The sequence below is a fragment of the Microtus oregoni genome, unplaced genomic scaffold, assembly GCF_018167655.1.
Source record: "Microtus oregoni isolate MIOR12 unplaced genomic scaffold, Mior012 000014F_ref0000157, whole genome shotgun sequence".
Lineage (NCBI taxonomy): Eukaryota > Metazoa > Chordata > Mammalia > Rodentia > Cricetidae > Microtus > Microtus oregoni.
This window is the reverse complement of record NW_024543073.1, coordinates 40,656,786-40,668,995: the sequence shown is the minus strand read 5'-3', so window position 1 is coordinate 40,668,995 and position 12,210 is coordinate 40,656,786.

The following is a 12,210-nucleotide window of genomic DNA, read 5'->3' as shown; positions in this document are numbered from 1 at the left end:
TCGGATCTCCATGCTACTTGGGTAGCTCACAAACAAAGGGCCTACCCTGCTTACTGCAGGCAGGCTCTGGAGACAAAGTAACTACCGCCCTCCCTTTTGCCCTCCCGATTCGTGTTTTGTCCCAGCACCTGAGTAGGCTGAGCTGGGAGGTGCTATGCCGCCAAAGAGGGGAAGGAGGTAGGGAGACAGGGGGTAGGGGGTTCTGGATGTAAGCTGGGTGGGATAGGAAGAGAGAGGAGGTATCGGGCAGTATAGACCCTGCAGGATGCAACATTTTGTTAAATAAGTACCATATACCAAAATTAAATCAAGACCAGGTAAAACAACTTAAATGGGCCTATAAGTCATGAGGAAATAGAAGCTGTCATCAAAAACCTCCAAACAAACAAACAAAAACCAGGACCAGATGATTTTAATGCAGAATTCTACCAGAACTTCCAAGAAGAGCTTATACCTATACTCCTTAATGTATTGCACAAAATAGAAACAGAAGAGTCATTGCCGAACTCCTTTTATGAAGCTATAGTTACTCTGATACCAAAACCACACAAAGACTCAACCAAGAAAGAAAATTACAGAACAGTCTCACTCATGAACATCGACGCAAAAAAATCTCAACAAAATACTGGCAAACCAAATCCAAGAACACATCAAAAAATCATTCCAGAGATGCATGGCTGGTTCAAAATACAAAAAAAAAAAAAAAAAAAAATCTGTCAATTTAATCCACCATATAAATCAAATGAAAAAAAAACATATGATGCTGAAAAAGCATTTGACAAAATTTAACATCCCTTTATGATAAAGGTCTTGGAGAGATTAGGGATACAAGGATCATGCCAAATATAATAAAAGCAATATACAGCAAGCCTACAGATAACATCAAATTAAATGAAGAGAAACTCAAAGACATTCCACTAAAATCATGAACAAGACAAGGCTATCCACTCTTTCAATATTTCTTCAATATTGTGCTTGAAGTTCTAGCAATAGCAATAAGACAACATAAAGATATCAAGGAGATTTGAATTGGACAGGAAGAAATCAAACTTTCATTATTTGCAGATGATATGATAGTATACATAAGTGACTCAAAAACTCTACCAAAGAACTCCTATACCTGATAAATACCTTCAGTAATGTGGTAGGATACAAGATCAACTAAAACAAATCAGTAGCCCTCCTATACACAAAGAATAAAGAAGTAGAGAAGGAATCAGAGAAACATCACTTTTCACAATAGCCACAAATAGCATAGTATCTTGGGGTAACACTAACCGAGGAAGTAAAGATCTATTTGACAAGAATTTTAAGGCTTTGAAGAGAGAAAATGAAAAGGATACCAAAAAATGGATGGACCTCCCTTGCTCTTGGATTGGGAGGATCATCATAGTAAAAATGGCAATTCTACCAAAGGCAATCTATAGATTCAATTCAATCCCCATCAAAATCCCAACAAAATTCTTCACAGACCCTGAGAGAACAATAATCAACTTTATGTGGAAAAACAAAAACCCAGGATAGCCAAAACAATCCTATACAATAAAGGAACTTCCAGGGGCATTACCATCCCTGACGTCAAACTCTTTTACAGAGCTACAGTAATGAAGACAGCTTGGTATTGGCATAAAAACAGAAACATTGACCAATGGAATCAAATTGAGGACCCGGATATTAACCCACAAACCTATGAATATCAGATTTTAGACAAAGGAGCATCTTTAACAAATGGTGCTGACATAACTGGATGTCAACCTGTAGAAGAACGAAAATAGATCCATATCTATCACCATGCACAAAAATCAAGTCCAAATGGATTAAAGACCTCAATATCAATCATGTAGCTGGCAGTACATGGGCACAGGAGACCACTTCCTACATATAAGCCCAGTAGCACAGACAATAAGAGCAACAATTAATAAATGGGACCTCCTAAAACTGAGAAGCTTCTGTAAAGCAAAGGAGACAGTCACTAAGACAAAAAGACATCCTACTGTGGGAGAAGATCTTCACCAACCCCACATCAGACTAAGGTCTGATCTCCAAAATATATAAAGAACTCAAGAAACTAGACATTAAAATTCTAAATAACCCAATTAAAATGGGGTACTAAACTGAACAGAGAATTATCAACAGAAGAAATTCAAATGACCAAAGATACTTAAGGTCATGTTCAACTTCCTTAGTGATCAGGGAAGTACAGATCACAACAATTTTGAGATACCATCTCACACCTGTCAGAATGCTAAATTAAAAAAACACCAATGATAGCCTATGCTGGAGAGGATGTGGAGTAATGGGAACACTCATCCATTGCTGATGGGAATGCAAATTTGTGCAACCACTTTGGAAATCATTGTGTTAGTTTTTCAGGAAATTGTGAGTCAACCTACCTCAGGATCCAGCAATTCCACTCTTGGGAATATACCCAAGCAATACCCAAATTATACTACAAAAGCATTTATTCAACTATGTTCATAACAGCATTATTTGTAATAGCCAGAACCTGGAAACAACCTTGATGCCCCTCAGTGGAAGAATGGATAAATAAAGTGTGGCATATATACACATTAGAGTACTACTCAGCGGTAAAAAAAACATTATATCTTGAATTTTGCATGTAAATGGATGGAAATAGAAAACACTATCCTGAGTGAGATAACCCAGACCCAAAAGGATGAATATGGTATGTACTCACTCATTAGTGGATTCTAGTCATAAACAGAGGACACTGAGCCTATAGTTCGCAATCCTAGAAAAGCTATCTAATAAGGTGAACCCAAAGAAAAACATATATAGATCATCCTGAAAACTGGAAGCAGACAAGATCACCTGGCAAAAGTTGGGCATATGGGGATAGGGGTGGAGTGGGAGGAAGAGGAGTGGGGAGTTTCAAAGACAGACAATTTGAAAAAGATTCTCCAATCAAATGGACCTAGGAAACAAGCTGGTGTAGCTATCCTAATATCTAAGAAAATAGACTTCAAACTAAAATTTATTAAAAGACATGAAGAAGGCCATTTCACATACATCACAGGTAAAATCCATCATGATGACGTCTCAATTCTGAACATCTATCCCACAAATATAAGGGCATCTACATGTGCAAAACAAACATTACTAAAGCTTAAATCATATAACAAACCCCCCACACAAAAAAGTAGGAGACTTTAGCACCCCACTTTAATGACTGGGCATTTTTGCCAGACAGAAACTTAATAGAGAAATAAGAAAACAAACAGATGTAATGACTCAAATGAACTTAACAAACATCTATAGAATATTTCACAAAATGATATATTTTCTTCTAAGCACTTCATAGAACCTTCTCTAAAACTGACCACATACTCAGTAACAAAGCAAACCTCAACAGATACAAACGTATTTTTAAAAAGCACAACTGGAATAATCCATGTATCTTATCAGATCACCATGGCATAAAGTTAGAATTCAAAAAGACTAATTCAGAAAGCCTACAAACACATGGAACTAATTAAGCAATGCTCAACTGAATCACCCCTGGTTCAAGGAAGAAATAAAGAAATTAAAGACTTCCTAGAATTCAATAAAAGTGAATGCACAACATACCCAAACCTGTAGGACACCCTGAAAGCAGTCTTAAGAAAAAGTTCATAGCACTAAGTGCCTATTTATAGAAATCTATCAACTTAACAGCACACCAGAAAGCTCTTGGACAAAAAGAATTAGAATTGCCAAGGAAGAGTAGACCACAGGAAATATTCAGCAAAAGTAATAAAATAGAAATAAAAAAAAACAGTACAAAGAAACAATGAAACAAAGGACACACACTCATCCCACAAGGACACTTTCTCAACTATGTTCATAGCAGCATTATTCATTACAACCAGAACCTAGAAACAACCTAGATGTCCCTCAACCAAAGAACGGATAAAGAAAATGTGGTACATTTACAAAACTACTCAGTAGTTTAAAAAAGAAAGGAAGGAAGGAAGGAAGGAAGGAAGGAAGGAAAAGAAAGAAAAAAAATAGTGAGATCTTGAAAATTTCAGGCAAATTGTTGGAACTAGAAAAAACTATCCTGAAAGAGGTAAGCCAGACCCAGAAAAACAAAAATGGTATGGACTCACTAATATGTAGATATTAGACATAAAGCAAAGGATAACCAACCTACAGTGTACAACCCCCAAAAGCAAGGTGACAGGGATCCCCTGGGAGGCAGCAATAGACAAGATCTCCTGAGAAAATTGGAAGCATGGGGATGGAGAAAGAAGGAAAGGTAAAGGGAAGGGAGAAGGGAAAAGCAAGGGGAAGGAGAATGTGAGGGAATGGGATGATAAAGATGAAGGAATGGGATGATTGAGATGGAGGAAGGACAGAGAGGGAGACCAAGGAAGAGATATCTTGATCAAGGGAGCCATGGAGGGGTTAGTGAAAACCTGGCACAAGGAAAATTCTCAGCCATTCACAAGGATGATCCTATCTAAGCAATAGTAAAGTGGGTGCCTGAACTGGTCATCCCCTGCAGACAGATTGATGAAGACCTTAATTGTCATCATGGAACCTTCCATCTAACAACTGATGCAAGCAAGTGCAGAGATATTTAGATAAACACTGGAATGAGGTCCAAGAGTCCAGTCAGAAGAGAGGGAGGAGTGATAATATGAGCAAAGGGGTCAAGACCATGATGGAGATAACCACTGAAACAGTTTACCTAAACTAGTGGGAGCTAACTGCCTCTAGCCTGATAGTGGGGTGAACAGCATAGGGCCAAACTAGGTCCTCTAAATGTGATTGACAGCCGTGTGGCTTGGGCACTCTGCAGAACCACTGACGGGGTACCAGGATTTACCCATAGTGCTTGAACCGGCTTTTGGAGCCCATTGTATGTGGAGGGATACCTTATTCAGCATAGATACAAGAGAGGGCCTTGGTCCTGCCTCAAAGTGATGTGCCAGAGTTTGATGACTCAGCATGGGAAGCCTTACCCTCTCTGAGGAGTGGATGGGGATGGGATGTGGGAAAGGTAGGAGGCAAAGGAAGTGGGGAGGGAGTGAGAACTGGGATTTCTATGTAAAAATAGAAAATACTACATTTTTAAAATAAATAAACTTTATAAAATTATTTTTCAAATGAAAAAAATACTGCAAGGGTAAAAGATCAAATAACATGTAAAAGACAAACCTATTAGAATTACAACTGACTTCTGGGTGGAGACTCTAAAAGCAAGAAGGACCTGAAGTGATGTGTTGCAGACTCTAAGAGCCTAAATATGCCTACTCAGACTACTAAACCCAAAAAACTACCAACATAGACAGAGAAAATAAGACATTCCATGATAAAATCTAATTTAAGCAATATTCATCTACAAATTTAGCCCTACAAAGGGTGCTAGAAGAAAAACTCTAATATAAGGAAGTTAACTACCACCATGAATATGCAGGGGATAAATAATCTGATACCACAAAATCAAGGGAAGAGAAACACTTGCGCACGCGCGCACACACACACACAACCATTACTACCATCACAAAATAACAGCATCAACAAGTTTGGTCACTGATATCTCTCTATATTGATGTTCTCAATTTCCCCAATAAAAAGACTCAGATTAACAGAATAGATGCAAAACCAGAATCCATCCTTATGCTGTATCCAAGAAACACACTTTAACATCAAAGATAGACATTATCTCAGGGCAACCTGTTGGAAAAAGATATCCTAGGTAAATACACATAGGAAATGAGCTGGAGTAGCCATTTGAGCATATAACAAAATAGAGTTCAAACCAAAAGTAGTAAGATTAGTTAGGGAAGGATACCATGTATTTATCAAAGGAAAAATTTACCAAGATGACATTACAGTTTATAACATCCAAGCCTCAAACATGAGGACATACACGTTTGTAAAAGAAACATTACTTCGCCTTAAAACAAGTATGGACCCTCATGCACTAATAATGGGTAACTTCAATACCCCACTCTCACCAATAAGCAGAGCATCTAGAAAAAAAAAACTAAGCAGAAATGCTAGGACTAACAGACTTTATAAACCAAATGGACATAACAGATGCATTTAAAACATTTCACTCAAAAACAAAAGAATATACTTTGGAACCTGTTGTAGAGTTTCTATTTCTGTGAGGAGGCACAATGACCATGACAACTCTTATACAGGAAAAGATTTAATTAGGGTGGTTGACAGTTTCAGTGGTTTCATCTGTTAACATCACAGAGGGACATGGTGGCATGCAGACAGACATGGTGCTGGAGAAGAGGTCCACAGACAACAGGAAAGCTTGACCATAGGAGACTTCAAAACCTACCCTTAGAGTGACATACTTCATCCAACAAGGCTATACCTACTCCAACAAAGTCATGCCTCCTAATAGTGCCACTCCTTCTGGGGGCCATTTTCTTTCAAACCACCACAGAACTTCATGGAACTTTCTGCAAAATCTACAACATATCCAGACACAAAGCAAATTTCAACAGATATGAGAAAATTAAAATAGATACATGCATTTTATATAAATTGGATATAATTAACAAAAGAAATAGCAGAAAACTTACAAATTAATGGAAATGAGCAACTCTCTACCCTATGAAAACTGGGTTAAGACAGAAATAAAGAAATTAGAGACTTTCTATAGTTCAATGAAAATAAATATACAAAATGCCCAAACATATGAAACACAACAAAAGTGATACTAAGAAGCAAGTTCACAACACTAACTACCTACATAAAAAACAACATAATAGCACACCTGAAACCTCTACAACAAAAAGAAGAAATCATACCCAGAATGAAGTAGACAGCAAGAAATAATAAAACTCAGTTCTGAAAGCAGTCAAACAGAAACAAAAAGAACACAAAGAATCAATGAAACAAAGAGGTGTTTTGTGAGAAAATCAGAAAGATAAACAAATCCTTATCCAAATTAAATAAAAGGCATAGAGAGAATTTTCAAATTAGCAAAATCAGAAATGAGAAGAGAGATTTAACTACAGATACCTAGGAAATCCAGAGAATCAGAAAGACATACTTTGAAAACCTGAACTCCACCCAATTGGAAAATCTAAAAGAAATGGATAATACTCTTGATAAATAATACTTTTCAAAATTAAATAAGGATCAGACAAACAATTTAAATAAAGTAGAAGTCATTAAAAGTCTCAGAGCCAGATGGTTTCAGTACAGAATTACAAAGATCTTTAATGATTTTTTAACACCAATACTCCTCAAATTATTCCACAAAATAGAAACAGAATAAAGATTGCCAAATTCATTCTATGAGGCCATAGTTACCCTGACATCCAATCCACAAAAAGACCCAACAAAGAAAGAAAATTATAGGCCGATTACCTTCATGAATGTAAGTGCAAAAATGCTCAATAAAATACTTGCAAACAGAATAAAAAAACATCAAAAAGATCATTTACAATAATCAAGTAGGCTTTATTCCAGAGATGCAGCAAAGGTTCAATATGTGAAAATCAATAAATGTAGCCCACTGTATAAACAAATGGAAAGCAAAGAAACCACATAATCATCTCATTAGATGCAGCAAAGTCCTTTGACAAAATCTAACACATCTCCATAATAAAAGATTTGGAAAGGTTAAGGATACCAGGAGCATACTTAAACATAATACAAGATTTGGAAAGGTTAAGGATACAAGGGACATACTTAAACATAATAAAGGCAGTTTACTACAAACCCATAGCCAACATCAACTTAAATGGAGAGAGAAATCAAAGCAATTCCTCTAAAGTAAAAAGCAAGACAAGGTTGTTCACTCTTTTCATATCTGTTCGACATAGTACTTTAAGTATTATACGGAGCAATATAGCAACAAAGGAGATCAAGGGGCTACAAATTGAAAAAGAAGAAGACAAAGTATCACTATTTGCAGATGATATGATAGTATACATAAGTTACTCTAAAAATTCTACTGGGAGCTGACAAACTCAAATGTCTGATAAACGCTTAAAATTTTCAAAATACTAAGCAAACCAAGAAATTCAAATAATTTGAGAGTCTGTCTTACACCTGTCAGAATGGCTAAGATCAGTAATTCAAGTGACAGTTCATGGTTGGAGAATGTGGAACAAAGAGAACCCTCCTGCATTGCTAGTGGGATTGCAAACTTATATAGCCACTATCACAATAACTATGAAACTTAGAAAGATGGGAATTTATCTACCTCCAGATCCAGTTCTAACACTCTTAAACATAAGCTTAAATGATACTTTATACTACCATAAGGATACTTGTTCAAAATTGTTCACTGCTGCTCTGTTCACAGTGTTCACAGTGACAACCTAGATGTATGCCAACAGAAGAGTGGATAAAGAAAATATCATTAATTTATACAATGGATTATTCCTCAGCTACTTTTTTAAAAAATCACACCATGAAATTTGTAATCAAGTAGATGGAACTAGAAAAAACAAATCATCTTGGGTGAGGTAACCCAGATCCAGAAAGATAAATATAGTTTATGTTTGCCATTTTTAACCATTAAATAAATGGTTACAAGGTACAATCCATAGACTCAGAGGTTAGGCATAGAGAAAGGCACTAGTAAGGACACACAGATAATTCTTGGAGGGGAAAATAGAATAGATTTTATGGGAGGACTGAAGCGGGAACGTGACAAAGAGTGAGAACAGGAGGCTCAGACAGGAATAGAGAGGGGAAATGGGACTCAGGAGAGAAACAACTAGACTTGCGTAACAACCTAGTACAATAGAAACTTCCAATATATGAAGGCAGTGCTAGTAAAATCTCCAAATAATGATGGAGAAGGAACTGGCCATCTCTTGTCCCCAAATGGACCTCATAGTGCTATGATTGTATGTCATCCAAGTTAATTGCAGGATGAAAGGACCTCATGGAAATGCACAAACAATACAGACTGCTGCCAAGACAACACGTTACTCTCCACAAAGTGACCACAAAATACCATTGCTGAAGAGAACACCCACACAACTCATTAAACATGGAGAGGACTAGCTGATGCCTACATAGAACCATGACACAGAAAGGTATTCTGCGGGTTACCAAAAAGAAAAGCATATACCAAACCAAACATAAAACCTTTGATCTACAATCTGTTCTGCCTACAAAATTTGTTATGCCAATGGTGTCATAAACCTTATAGTGAGTAACTGATGTCTCATTTGACTTAAGGCCCACTCCATGAGCTAGAAACCATACCTGACGCTGCTTGGGTGACCAACACTCAGAGTCTAGATAGCCCAGAGACCTAGGGTAAAATAAAATATTACTAGTCTGAAAAAATGAAGTTACAATAAAAAAATTCCTAATGGTATTCTGCTATATTAAAAAAACAGTGTATTATTCATCCAACATCAGAAATTCTTCCTCTGCAGCAGGTGGGAACAAATACATAGACCACAGCCCGACATAATACACAGAGAGAAATCTGGAAACTGTCATGTCTAAATAGGATGGCTTCATCAAATTGCTCCTATCAGGTCTCAGGCAACCCCGCATAAGTGGAGTCAGAGGAATGTGGGAGCCAGAGGACGTAGAGGACACCATGAGAACAAGGTTCTTTTAAATCAACTGAACAGAACTCATATGAACTCACAGAGACTGATGCAGCAAGCACAGGATGACCCAAGTCTGTACCATGTCCTCTGCATCTATGCTATGGCTTCCATTTAGTGTTTTCATGGGACTTTTGAGTGTGTAAACTAGTGGGTGTCTGATTCTTGTGCCTTCTCTTGGGCTTTTTTAAATTTTTCTGTTGGCTTGGCTTGTCCAGCTTTTACATGACAGTTTTCATTTTTTTATTAATTTTATTTTGATAAAAATGAAAAGTAAGAACCACATCTTTCTAAAGCAGGGGAAATAAGAAGAAAAAAGAAAGAAAGGAAGAATGAAAGGAAAGAAGGGAGGAAGAAGGAAGGAAGAAAAAAAGGCACAGTCCAAAATAACCACATTTTATATTTCAGCAGTTCATTATCGTTTTAAGAGATTCTTTGTTTTCTTTGTCTCTCAGGAACTTTGAGAAGTCTTGCTTCTTTCTCATTTTACAGATAGGTAAACATATGGATTCAGAAAAGACAGTCCCAAAGCCAAAGCACAAGGAAAACATAAGTGCTACAATTCTAACCAAGGCCTCCAGGTGCCAGGACCAATGCTCCCCCCACTCCCACTGTTTCTCATTCTCTCTGTAAAATACTAGGAAGCAAAATCACGTGGCTAAAATGTTTTGCAAATGAGAAACACTCTGATATATTCTATATTACTCCTGCAACTAACATATATAGAGCTTGTTTTGAAAACTGTAACCTGCTCTGAGAGTAAAGAGCTTGGACAAAGCATCTCTCAGGTTTTTTTCCCCAGGCTGAATAGTCAATAGTTTATTTTATTTTATTTTTTTTAAAGATCTTCTGGCATTAATAAGTGGACCGGAGCCTTTCTTCCAGAAAGAGTCAAAGAAAGTGCTGTCAAGGAAGAAAGACAACCATGAGAACAACACCTCCAAAAAAATTATTCATTCAGAGCAGGAGAAAGCAACCAACAAAAACACCATGCTTGAAGGTTTCTAATGAAAGTGTCCTTCAACCATAGGTTTAATGGAAACCACTAATGAATCAGGCCACCTGGTAAGGAATGAATACCAACTTCAAAGAGGGTGAGAATAAGAGCAAATCCAGAGGCAGATCTGAGAGAGGCAAATGAAATGGAAAGTTGTTTTTTTTTTTTTTTTGAGCCACAGTGAAGTAGCCTCCTGCATAATTGTTTTTCATTCAACAAACATTTAATGGATCCCTAGTTTGTATCAGTCATTGTTTGCAGAGCATTCACTTTCTAGTTGTGATAAATTGTAGGAAGGGTAACAAAAATTGTCAAGATTTTGTGATTTTAGATCATTCACCTGGTTTTGGTTTAGCTTTGGTATGTGGCACTTATCTAAAAAAAGTCCATTTCTTTTGCATTTTCTAGTTTTGTGGCATACAGGCTTTTGTAGTAAGATCTAATGAGTCTCTGAATTTCCTCTGTGTCTGTAGTTATGTCCCCCTTTTCATTTCTGATCTTATTTATTTGCGTGTTCTCTCTCTGTCGTTTTATTAGTTTGGATAGGGGTTTGTCGATCTTGTTGATTTTCTCCAAGAACCAACTTTTTGTTTCATTGATTCTTTGGACTGTTTTCTGCATTTCTATTTTGTTGATTTCCGCCCTCAGTTTGATTATTTCCAGTCTTCTACTCCTCCTGGGCGTGTCTTCTTCTTTTTTTTCTAAAGCTTTCAGGTGTGCTGTTAAGTCTCCGATGTATGCTTTCTCTGTTTTCTTTAAGTGGGCACTTAGTGCTATGAACTTTCCTCTTAGCACTGCTTTCATAGTATCCCATAGGTTTGAGTATGTTGTCCCTTTATTTTCATTAAATTCAAGGAAGACTTTAATTTCTTTCTTGATTTCTTCCTTGACCCAGGTGTGGTTCAGTAGTTGACTGTTCAGTTTCCATGAGTTTGTCGGCTTTCTGGAGGTAGGATTGTTGTTGAATTCTAACTTTAATCCATGGTGATCTGATAAGACACAGGTGGATACTGATATTTTTTTGTATCTGTGGAGGTTTCCTTTGTTTCCGAGTATGTGGTCAATTTTCGAGAAGATTTTGTGACACCTTAGTGTCTTAAATATTCATCTTCTTTAATTATTAAAGACACAGAAGTAGCTATACAGAAAAACTACAAAAGAGTTATTTGATGGTGGAGGGAGTACATCTGTGTTAATTTGCTAGGGTTGCCATTCAAATATACTGTCAATTTAGTGTCTTAATAAAAATGAATTGCCTCACAATTTTGAGTGCATAAGTTCAAAACCAAGGTGACATCAAGGCTAATTCTCCTGAGTTTTGTTAGTGAGGGATCCAGCCTAACACTTTTATAGATGGCTTTGTCTCATCACAGTATGTTTCTCTTTCTATGTTTCTCTGCTTTTCATACTGCTTTCCTTATATGGAACCCAGTGATGCTGGATCAGGCCATATCATTTATTATACTGACTTTGTTTTATTTCTGCTAAAACCTTATATCTGAATTAGCTCACACTCCAAGGTTAACATGTATCAACTTGTGAATTTTGCATGGTCACAATTCTGTTCCTTACACATCCTCTCCTTATAATCAGCCAATGATATATGGTGGCTAATGAAGTAGTATAGTTCATTTCAACAAAAAATGCATTGAAAAC